The sequence below is a fragment of the Humulus lupulus genome, chromosome 7 (assembly GCF_963169125.1).
Source record: "Humulus lupulus chromosome 7, drHumLupu1.1, whole genome shotgun sequence".
Lineage (NCBI taxonomy): Eukaryota > Viridiplantae > Streptophyta > Magnoliopsida > Rosales > Cannabaceae > Humulus > Humulus lupulus.
In genome coordinates, this window is record NC_084799.1 from 134,010,355 (window position 1) to 134,022,902 (window position 12,548).

Consider the following 12,548-nt stretch of genomic DNA (forward strand, 5'->3'; position numbering starts at 1 on the left):
TCTTGCACCATCTCAAAAGGTTAAAAAAGGGTAAACACTTATCAGTGGACTTTGAGATGAACCTGTTTAGAGAGGCCATCTGCGTAGTCAAACTCTAAAAATATTTATGCTTTCGAAGTGAAGGCATTTCACTTAAAGCATTAATCTTGTTAGGATTGACTTCAATGCCTCAAGAATTCATTATGAACCCTAAAATATTTCTCGACGATACCCCAGAGGAGCATTTTTGTGGGTTAAGTTTCATGTTATACTTTTGAAGTATAGTAAAAAATTGGCGAGGTCATCGACATTGTTATTACTATGTTTGGATTTTATGAGCATATCATCCACGTACACTTCCATGGTATTCCCAATTTTCTCTGCGAGCATCTGATTTACCAACCGTTGATATGTACCTCCCGCATTTTTGAGCCCGAATGGCATTACATCGTAGCAATATAACCCTTTATCTCATAAAGCTCATATGTTCCTGATCGGGAGCATGCATTTCTATCTGGTTGTATCCAGAATAAGCATCCATGATGACATGGCATCGTGTCCCGCGGTTGCATCTATTAGCCGGTCGATCTGAGGCAGTGGAAAGTAATCTTTTGGGCACACCTTATTTAGATCTGAATAATCTATACTTGTTTTCCATTTGTCATTCAGTTTAGGAACTAAGACTCGATTCGCAATCCAATCGGGGTCGGAGGCATCTCTTATAAAACGATTTTCTTTTAATCTATTGACCTCCTCCTTTAGGGATTTTTTCCTCTCATCATCTAGGATCCTCCTTTTCTGTTGTTTCAGGGAGGGGTGGGAGATTTTGTCTATGTTTAATGCATGGCTTATTATTTTGGGATCAATCGCGACCATATTCGAATGAGACCATGCAAAAACACCTTGATTCTCCCTTAGGAAGCGTATTAATTGCTATTTCTCTTCCTTTGTGAGATTTTTCCCTATCTTTACAAATTTGGTGGCATCTTTGTTAATGAACTGGATGTCTTCGAGCTTCTCTATTGGGCCGAGATCTGCCCTATCTTTCCCCACCCTAGGATCGATCTCATCTTCTACTTCGAAATTCCTTTCTTCAATATCCCTAATTGTTACTAGTGTTTGGACATTAGATTGAATTTTTCCCTTCATAGAAATACAATTGCATTCTCAGGCTGTTAGTTGATCTCCTTTTAGTGTTCAAATTCCGCTAAGTGATGGGAATTTTAATGCCAAGTACCTTACCAATGTCGTTGCCCCCAGCCCAATCAAGGTTGGTCTCCCAAGCAAGACATTGTAGCAGAGGGGGTGTCCACTACTATGAATTCGAACATTCTTGTAACCGAGATTGGGTATTCTCCCAAGGCTACCGGAAGTTCGATTGCTCCTGTGTTGGCTATCTTCTCTAAAAATCTATAATGGCTGATCACACAGGCCTTTAGGTCTCATACTGAAAAGCCCATTTTTCCTAACGTTGCTTCGTAAATGATATTCACCAAGATCTCGTTATTGATCAACACTCGATAGACTCTTTTGTTAGAGAGTTGCATGGTTAGGACCAATGGGTCATTGTGGTGAAATTGTACGTGTGAAGCATCTTCTTCTATAAATGTTATAGGTTGGGATTCAACTCTCAGTTGTTTTGGAGCTCGAGATTCCAGAACATGGGGAGATCCATCATCAGTATTCAGCTACCAAACATATCCTTTTTGGGCGTTTCTAGTTGTCCCAGCAATGTGAGGTCCCCCATATATGGTTATCACGTCTTCTCCATTTATTGGAAGGGAACTATTGTCTTCCCTAGCAGGGGTAGTCAAGACTTGAGCTCGCTGTGCTGGCTGGGCTGGGTTTCCCTCTGATCTCCCTGGGCTTGCCCTTGGTTGTTTCTATTTTAGACATACTGTCCAAGGTAACCGGTTGTACCCTAAAATTAGCAAGAGTTCAATTTCTTATATTGAGTAGAACTATCAGATGAATATGTGAAAAAATAGCCAAGAAGAATATCTGGTTAACAATGATGTCAGCATCTCGAGACTCAATCTAGTTTGTACATAATGTACAGGTTGCTATCAGACCGCCTCTTAGGATAACAACCGAGTTCGAGACTTATAGTGGCCAGATCCACATTTGGGCGCTCTGAGCTTAATACGAACTAAGGCTCAGATAGTCTTTAAACACCAGCTCAGGTGAGATATTTCAATCATGGGAACCTGGTCAACATGCATACTGAAGGATCCCAAGAGATTTGGAGGCTCCTTATACGCTCATTAATGCCCAGGTAGTATTTCATATCTATCATTCATTATCCGAGATAGCAGGAGTATATTCTATTATGTTATCAAATCATATCCCAATGCAAATGGGAATAATCTGTATTAAATGTATACCTTATTTATTTACATGGTTACCCAAACCTGTCCAGGAAATTCCCCTATAAATATCAGGGACAATGGACAGGGGAGGGGATTGCCCTTTTGTATTACTAAAACTCTATAGAAATTGTGAGAGAAAAACAATAATACTATCTCGTGCACTAGGTGGATTTTAACCACTGAACAACGTAAAAATTGTGTGTGTACAAAAGGGTTCTTGTTATTTCATTACGGTTTACAATTTAGCACTAATATCCCTATTAGGTTTCTTAATCTACTGTTGGCGAAAAACCGCGTCAACATAACCCCTCGATATCGTTCATTCGATCTCATCCTTTAACTGCCTATATTCCTCAGTTAGTTGACCAATGTCCCAATGGAATTGGCAGTATTTGTTTTGATCTCGCTTAGTGCGTTGGTTGCGCATCACTTCAGGTCGTCGAAACTGGACCTATGTTTTATTGGCTACATATATTTTTTCTCGAGTATCACTTAACTCGGTGTATACATTGTAGATAAAGACATATTTATCGCCCTTTTCTTCTTACTCCCTTCGGCCTTGGAAGCACTATCTTCATTCTTCTTCCTCTTGGAAGAGTTATCGCCTGAAGGATAAGTCGTGGATGGTGTTGGTGTGGTTGTTGCAGAGTTGATGTTTGTTGTTGTATTTATCGGGGAAGGAGACACAAACTGTAGCGCTGAACTGAACTCTTCTACATTGATAAACCTCTGAGCTCAGAGAGTAAAATTAGTGATAGTCCACACTGGATTTCTTTGTAAGTCATCCCAAAGGGGGCCTACTGATAATATTCTGACTCCAACAACCATTAAGTAATTGGTGTCATCGACATCCCGAGCCCTTGCTGCCTCGATGGTGCATCTAGACAGATACTTTTCTAGTGATTCACCTAGCTGTTGCTTTATGTTCGCCATAGAGTATGCTTCAGGTTTAATGCTTTTTGCATCCCAGAATTTCTTCTTGATATCTTTCGATAATTGTTCCCAGGACGAGATCGAGTGTTGTTGGGAAAAGCATGTACCTAATCTCGAGACCAATATTACTCGCTCTCAAGACGGTGTTAAATGTCCTCAAATGATTGATCGGGTCAGTATTTCTGCCATATGGCGCTACATGTGGTATCTTAAACTCGTGGGGAAAATTTGTGCTCCAATTATGAGGAGAAAAAGGCTCAAGTTCCTCATCCCAGTTGTATGCCTTTTCTTCATCTTTCCCATCTTGAAGGAGCCTGAACTGTTCGTCAAGTTGTCTTATCTTGTCTGGAGCTGGATCTACCACTGCCTAAACTTATACTACTGGGTTGGTTATTATTCATAAGAACTCCAACTCCTTGTTGTAGTATCGCGTTATAGTTATTATCATACACATGTTGTAAGGGCTCCATTTTGGAGTTTATGTGTGCCCTTAGATCTTGGTTCTGGGGTTGTATTGCCCCCATATCTAGTTCAAGTGATCTCAGAGATTTGCATTATGATTAGGATAATCCTCATAATACCTAGGCTCGGTGTTGTAGACACTCACCGACCTACTATAATCTTGATTGTCACTTCGGAAGCTATCGACCCTTTGTTGTCATGGGGCCTGCTTACGAGGTGGATTGCCCACATGTACCCTGATCCCTATAGCACGTGACCTCGAAACATAACTTCTAGACGACTTGGGTTGTCTTTGCCTTGCCCCCACGGGGGCTTCGCGACCATCTCTACACTCGGGCCCAGCTCGATGGTTCCTAGCTCGGCTACTACTCCTAGCACTCTAGGTTGGCCTTTGCAGAGCTCCTCTGTCAGTTCGTGGTCCACTAGATGCCTGTGGCGGTACAATCCCAATGGGTGAGGGATGTGTGATAGAAGATGGAGGATACATGATTGTTTGTTGTTGGCCTCATTGGTTCTGGGTTATCATTCCGAGCTGCTTGTGGGGCAGCTTGGTTATTCCCAATAGTGAGCAGAACCTCTCTTGGCTAGGGTGTTCTCAAGGGGTTTCAAGATGATACCCCACACTGGTTGATTCCAATACTTTCTCCAGCTTTTGTTACTTGACTTTGTTGGGCTCTTTCTTTAGTTACCCCTGTCGCAGTACATCCATGAGGACATCCTCTAGTCCGCCGTAAGGGCACCTGTAATTCTGCTGCCTTCCTCATCATCTTCTATTCTCTAACTCCACCACTGGCACATATCTCTCGGGGTTATAATAATAACCCTTGTTAGGTGTCCTAGACCCTTGGCTAGGTTATCGCAGGGCTGGTTATGCTCTCCCTTTAGCAGGATTTTCTTCATTCATTGGTTGTTTGCTAGGATTTTGGGGATGTTCTTCCATTAGAGGAATATTTTCCTTAGGCATTCTGGGCAATAGTTGACCATTTCCAAATCCAGGGACGTTGCCAGCGAGTGCAGCCATTGTTTGTTCAATGAAAGGTTTGAAAGAACAAGAATGCTTAATGCTTTCAATGAGAGCACCAAACTGTTGACGATGTTTTTCGTCAACTAAAAACAAGGGAAATTAAGCAAATGTATAATTTAGAAAGAAAAGAAGAACTAAGATTTTTACGTGGTTCGATAGTTAAATCTATCTAGTCCACGAGTAACTTTATTTATCTTTTTATGTTAAAGCTTTTAGAGAAATTTCAGAGTGTTTTCATAAAAGAATAGAGCTTCCCCTCTAAAGACCATCACCCAGACTATTTATAGGTTCAATACACAAAAATATCCTCCCTTGGTTTTAGGGAAGTTAAAATATATCAGATTTGAATTTGAAATACAAATATGTATATTAAAATACAATTAATTGTATTAATTATAAATAAATATCCCTAAAAAATAGGGTTGATTACATGGTTTAGATTAAATCCTCACGAGACTTCTTTTTATATCTCAAAATTTGGGGTGTAACAACAAAAATCTATAAAATTGTGAACATATGTATAGTTATACTTATAATCACTAGATCGCAGTGGATTATAATTGTAATTATATGTTCAAAAGAATCAGTGAAAAGATTAAATAAGTGCATAGAATATTCAATGATTAGGTGATCTACAGTATGATCTACATACACAATCGAATGATGTCTTATCCAAGACATTGACCAAGTAGAGAAGATCAAATGTATCTTCTTATATCATACTAGGACCGACACTGATTATTGATGGATAATTAAGTATAGTTATTATCAAATCTAATCATTATCACAACGTTGATCATAGGTTGAGTCAATCTAAATTCTGGGGAATAAATTTCTATTAATTATATTCTCTGAGTCTTTTAACTTGTTCGTGAAAAGCTTGTCCCTGCGGTATAGCCTATACTTACATCTTAGAGATTCAATAGTATAATTGAATGAAAGTATCTATCATAGATTTGAAATCTATAAGCTTCGGTGTAAGAAGTGAAAATATAATTTAATTCATAGAATAGTCCAAATGGCTAAATGATTGAGCGCTCATATTTATGATTAATGTAACGTCTCAAAAATTCTAAGAGGCTTAGTGCCTTGATTAGGATGCCGGGAAGACATAATTGGATATATGTGTGATTAACAGATTTAATGTGTGACTATGTGGCATGCATGATAAACATGATATGTGGGTATGATTATATTTATATGCATGTTTAGGAGTATTAAATATGCAGCAATCCCATTCTTGACAATTAGGGATATTTGTAAAATTGGCCCGTTGCAGGAATAAAAGTTAATGTAAGGTCCATTCTTGAAGGCTTTGCAAGGTCCGATGTGCCCACACTAAGGTGATAACCTCAAGTGTCGAGATGCATAAACACATGCATCTGAGCATAAGTCTTCAGGGGCTGTCATGTGAGGGACTCGCCATGCAAGGCTACCCTATATCTCGCTATGCGAGGCTACCTTGTGTCGCGCCGTGCGAGGCTCCCGCGCACACCCTAGAACCCGAACATGGGCAACCCGAGGCACCACCCTCGCTATGCGAGGGTCAAGGCCAGCCTCCCACGCGCACCCTAGTACCCGAATATGGGTACCCTGAGGCACCACCCTCGCTATGCGAGGTTCAAGGCCAGCCTCTTGCGTGTGGCGTCTACGCGAAGCATCGCACCCAGCCACTGTGTGATCTGCCTAGGATGGCCTCGCTGCTTCTCACGGGTCCTGCGCCCATAGGCGCATGCGTCCGCACCATTGGCCAGCCTCGCTACTTCTCATGTGTGAATCTTGTTCCGCCACAAACACTCCCCATGTCTTGGTTTCTCATGACATGTATAGTTTGGAGCCTCCTCGATATATGCACGAGGAACACTTGGAAACACCAAACGGGTATGTCAAATAATCATTAGGCGCCAAACATGAATTGATGAGGACGACTGAGATAGGATGTACGATCATGAAGGGGTCAGAGGCGTGGCCCTGTCATCTGCGTCTAACGAGTAGTGGCGGTACGAACTTGTACGGAGAGTGGAGGCACTACCTGAGCACCCCGACAATATTCCAGAGTCCACAGTATGATTTCCTGCACCACTACTTGGGCATTGTCAAGGTAGAAACCACTATGTCCTGAGCCACTACCCTGACCCTATACTTGCATACGTCCATGTCCACTGGGACCTACTTGTATCAGGGGGCCAATAGAGCCCACCTATAAATAGGTTTCAACCCCTCAGGTTAAGGGGTTGGAAAACTGATTGTATGAGGAGACGTTTAAGAAATATATTATCTTTGTTCCATTGTAGTTCTGATTATTCTGTTGATTCAAGTTCTTTCCATCTGACTCTTAGCTATGCTTAGTATAATAATCTGAGTTTTCTAACCTTAAATCGTTGACGAGTTCTTACCGTCAACAGTTTGGCGTCGTCTGTGGGAAGGATAAGTACCAAGCCACTGTTCTTCCTGCAACGATCTAAAATTGCTATTAAATCTTGGAGCCTTGATTACTGTGCCTGGAGAACAATAATTTTTATATTGCATTAATTTATGTGAATTTAAATGAATATGTGGTTAGTATGCATGTTTAGGTGAAATAAATATGCATGTGGACCCCTTTGTATGATAGGGGTAAATTGGTAATTTTAGCCCGCTGAGGGCATATATGTGATAATTGTATTATGTGATTTGTACCACGTGAGAGTGGTGTTATTATTGTGATGCACGTGCTGAGACGGTCCTGGAGAGCTAGTTAACTCAAAAGTCACAATGGGATTTTATACCTGGCTCGAGAGGAGCCTAGGGGTATTTCGGGGATTTTGTAACTTAGTTCTTGAGAGTTTATGGTAACTGGTAATATGGTACCTTATGTAATGGTTAGTAACCATAGAGAGTAACAGGTTTAGATGGAAAAATGGTAGAATTGTAATGGATAGGAAATGACAAGTGAGCCCTTGAGGTTTAGTTAGGAAAGGATAGGTAAGGAGGGGTAAAATGGTCATTTGGCAAGGGGTTTAGACAAATTGCAGCTGGGTTATATGGGGTACTCGGTTTAGGCTTGTCATTGTTTGGTTTTGATAAAATTATAAGAGAAGAAAATAAAAACTAGAAGAAGAAAAGCTAGGGCAAGAAGAAGAAGAAGAGGAGAAGGAGCTGAAATTTGGAGACTTGGAGATGAATCAAGGAAGCAAAGGGTGAATTCTCCACTTAAGGTAAAGATTCTAGGAAATTTTAAGATTTGTTTCTGTTGTGGTTTAGGAAATTTGAAGCATGGCTTAAGTTTTTTCAAGCTTTGGTTTATGGGTTTAAATTTCTGAAGTTGAAATCAAATGGGTGGATTTTTAGTGTGATTGTGTTATTGAGCTAGGTTATGATGTTTATGGGTTGTTGAATGGTCTATTTGGAGTTTTGAGTTGGTTTTGGGGCTTAGGTGTGAGTTTGGGATGATTTGGGAGTGTTTTGGCTCGAGGAAATGCAAAGAAAAAACCCAGATTTCTGGGTTCGCGTAGGAGCGTCGCGGCCCTGTTCTTGGGCGCCGCGGCGCGAGGTTGCATCAGGAGGAGGGCAATCTGCTGGGCGTCGCGACCCTTGAAGGGAGTGCCGCGGCCCTAGGCCAATTTTGACAGCCGAAAATTGGGTTTTTAGGGCTTTTGCCCGGGGACTCGGGGGATGGTTCCTAGGTATTGTTTTAAGGAATTAGAAGTCTCGAGAGTGTGGGAATGGTCCCGGGAAATGGTTTTGGATTGGTTAGTATTAAAAAGTGTTTTATGTGTGTTGTGACTAGGATTTCGGAGAGGCTCGTGCTAGAGGACCATGCTTGTGGCCTTGGTGCATCGGAGAGCTCGGGATACAGGTAAGGAAAACTGTAGCACCCGTAGGACAGGGCATGGACCCGTAGTGTTAATGCAGGGCACGACCCTAAATGGTATTACATGATTATGGTATAATTTTTATTGAATTGTTATATGTTTGAATGTCATTTGAATTATACTATATGTGATTATAGTAGCGAGAACGGCAAAGGTTCCGAGAACGGTTAATGAGCCGAGAACGGCAGCGGGGCCGGAAGTAACACTTAGCACATGGGATGCTTATAGTCAGGGCAGGACCTAGTGGATAAATGGGATATCCTTACGGTAAGGACCGAAACCCCAGGCTTTGGTAAGGCTTCTGGGGCAGCATGGCGGTGTTTGCTTAGTTTGATGGCTGACCTGTTTATCTGCGGATTACCGGATATGTTAACTGTATAATTTGCACATGTTATGAACTGTATGATTTTTCTTGCTGGGCTTCGGCTCACGGGTGCTCTGTGTTGCAGGTAAGGGCAAAGAATGAGTCAACCAGCCATGAGTACGGAGAGCATGAAGCGACGCGTACATGTTTGGCCTGCCCGACTGCTTTGGTTGGGGTTATTTACGAAAAATGGCTGTAATAATCTGTGATTTTAATAACTAATCAACTGTAAACTTATTTTAAGTTGTAAATAGTTTTCAAACCTTATGTTGGGATCCCAAATGTTAAATACTAGAAGTTTTCAATGAAACACCGCATTTTCTTAAAGATTACATCATTGACTTTTGCTTAGTCACACTTTTGTTTTAAAAACCTCAGTTAGCGAGTTCTTTGCACAAAGTTTCTTTTAAAACTCACTTAGTAATGGCTCTAAGGTAGTAGAGCGTTACACTTCCATTAGTTCTGGCAGGAAGAAATGCGAAGACGTTCTAAACGACTGAGGGAGCCACGAGAGGTGGAGGTCCGCCTTGATGGAGATCAGCTGAAGGCCTCAATGAAGAACCCTCCTCTGCCCAGAGATGTGGAGGTCCCAAAGGAACCTGAGGTTCACGAAGTAGAGAGGGAGGCTTCATCCCCAGTCGTCCTTCCATATGAGGATCATCCAAGGTCAACAGCTGCCCCTGCAAAAGATGCCGACGAGTTCCCGCCCTCAAGGCCGCCACAGGTGCCAAACTCCGACCGACAGGATCGGGGCCCATCAATGCGCAGACTAGACAAGCATTCTCAGGTCCATTCCATGTGCTTGAGTTCAAGGTATCGATTCTATGAAGAGGAGATATGTGAACTGCACCGCAAGAACCAAAGGCTTGAAACCACCTTAGAGAACATGCAAGAGGTGTTGAATGGCATGTTGCAAGGGAAGTCAAACATATCTCTCCCTAAGTGAAAAGAGAGAGGCCAAGAGGGGGTAAAGGCCACCGTCCCAGTAGACGATGGGAGGACTCAACTCTCCACCAGTAATACCCCCCGGGTGAAGCAGCACAAGCATCGCGGACCACCGAAGCAGCGAACGTCCCGAACCACCAAAGCAGCCTCTGAGGCCAGAGCAGAAGAACAACGCTGGCCCTCATAACAACGTCGAAGTCACCTCAAGGAGGACACCCTCAGATCTACGAGAGGAACTCAACAAGAAAAGGGCAGATAAAAGGACTACACCTCCTATAGCGCCCTGGGAAGGCAAAGGAAAGGGAGATGCAAGCCCGTCCACATTGAGAGACTCCTTGAAAAAGAGGAGGCAAGACCTAGACACAAAGATGAGAAGACTACGGAGCAAGATCGTCACCGCATCTGGAGGAAAATCCGACAAGGATAAGTTTGACATGAATCGCCCTTCGTTAGTGAGATCCAAGCCATCCGGCTCCCAGCCAACTTCAAGGAGCCTCATATGACCCCCTATGAAGGAATCACATGATCCTAAGTACCATCTGGACACGTTTAACGACATGATCAGGTTAAGGGGGATTAGTAGCAGAGCTAGGTGCCATTGCTTTGCTGTCACATTGAAAGGACCTGCGTACAAATGGTTCAAGAGACTTCGACCAGGGTCCATCAGGTCTTGGCAGCAATTTTCTGATGAATTTCTCCAATAGCATCATGATGTGCGTGATTACACAATGTCGGGCACCAGCCTCGCCAATGTGAAGCAGGGAGAAAACGAGATTCTAAAGGGCTACATCCACAGGTTTAACATGGAGGCAGCCAAAGTAGGGAGCTTGACCCGTAGAGAGTTGAAAATGGCCATCACAACCGGAGTGCATCCGGGAAGCAAATTGTGGGATAATATGCTTTAAAGGGAAGTCACCGACCTAGATTACTTCTGCGAGAGGGCACAAAATTACATTCGTGTGGAGGATGGCCATGCGAACTTAAAGGCAGGAAAAAGTGAGTTGCATGTAAAGCCCCCAGCCAATGAAGGGTCGAATGGAGCAAAGAAGAAGAGGGCATATGAATGGTCGAGAGATGATCAACATAGAAGGACCAAACACGGAAGCGACCATAGGCAAACAACTTACACCTTCTATACGAGCCTGACGGACACCAGAAAGCATATCTACCTCACAAATGATGACCGGGTTCCCTTCAAAAGGCCCCCACCGATGAGAAAAGACTGGTCCAAGAAGGACCCTAGCAAATACTGTCAATACCACAAGGATATCGGCCATACCATGGCAAAATGTACCCATTTGAAGGAAGAAATTGAAGAGCTCATCCAAAGGGGACACCTGGGCCGATATGTTAGAAGGGCGAAGCAGACATCGAAGGATGTGCCGGTGATACCTCGGACACAAGGAGGAGCCCCAGAGACACAAGGAGAGGTGAGAATGATCTTTGGAGGTCTGAGGTTTGGGAGAGAGTCCAAAAAGGGTCGAGACAGGTACGCTAGAGAAGCCAGACAGAGTCCACCACCGTGTGTCATGAGTTTGGAGCAGCGACCCCCGAAAAGCTTTAAGGGAGAAAATGACTCAATCACTTTCATAGAGGAGGATGCACGAGGGGTGCACTTTCCCCATAATGATCCTTTGGTGTTGGCAGTTCAGTTGGCCAACATGCAGGTGCATCGAGTCCTTGTAGACAACAGAAGTTTCATAGATATCTTATATCGCCCCGCCTTGGAGAAGATGGGTTTGGGCGTCAGACACTTGAAACCCTGTCAATCCTCCTTATACGGATTCATGGGGGACTTGATACAACCCTTAGGGGTGATCGAATTGGCACTCACCATGGGAGAACAACCCCGACAGACAACAGTCATGGAAAACTTCGTCGTAGTAGATTGTGCTTCAGCTTTCAATACGGTATTGGGGAGACCATCCCTAAGAAAATTGAAAGCGATCACTTCAATATATCACCTCGTCGTCAAGTTCCCAACTCCTGGTGGAGTAGCGAGTATGAAAGGAGAACAAAGAGAGGCAAGGGAGTGTTATAACACCTCCCTTCGCACGTCTGTGAAACCGTGAGAACTGATGGCGATGGTGGTGCATGGGGGTGCAAACCCATAGGAACTAGACCTCAGAATCATGGAGGAGCCAGGGGCTGAACCTGTGGAGGAGGTAGAGGAGATCATGGTGATGGAAGAGCCATTGCGAAAGTTGAAGGTGGGAAAAAGACTTCAAAGCGACGCGAAGGAAAAGTTGGTGAGGTTTTTGAATGACAATCTTGATTTATTTGCTTGGAGTCATGAAGACATGGTAGGAATAGATCCAGCCATCATGTGCCACCATTTGAATATCGCCTCTGAGGCAAGGCCTGTCAGGCAGAAAAGATGAGCGCTTGATCCAGAGAGGTACGCAGCCTTAAAGGAGGAGGTGGACAAGTTGAAGGCCAATGGGTTCATCCGTGAATCCTTCTATCCTGTATGGGTGTCGAACCCAGTGCTAGTCCCGAAACTGAATGGAAAATGGAGGACTTGCATTGACTTCTCAAACCTCAATAAGGCCTGTCCTAAGGACAGTTTTCCGCTTCCAAGGATAGATCATCTGGTGGATGCAATAGCCGAGCACGAG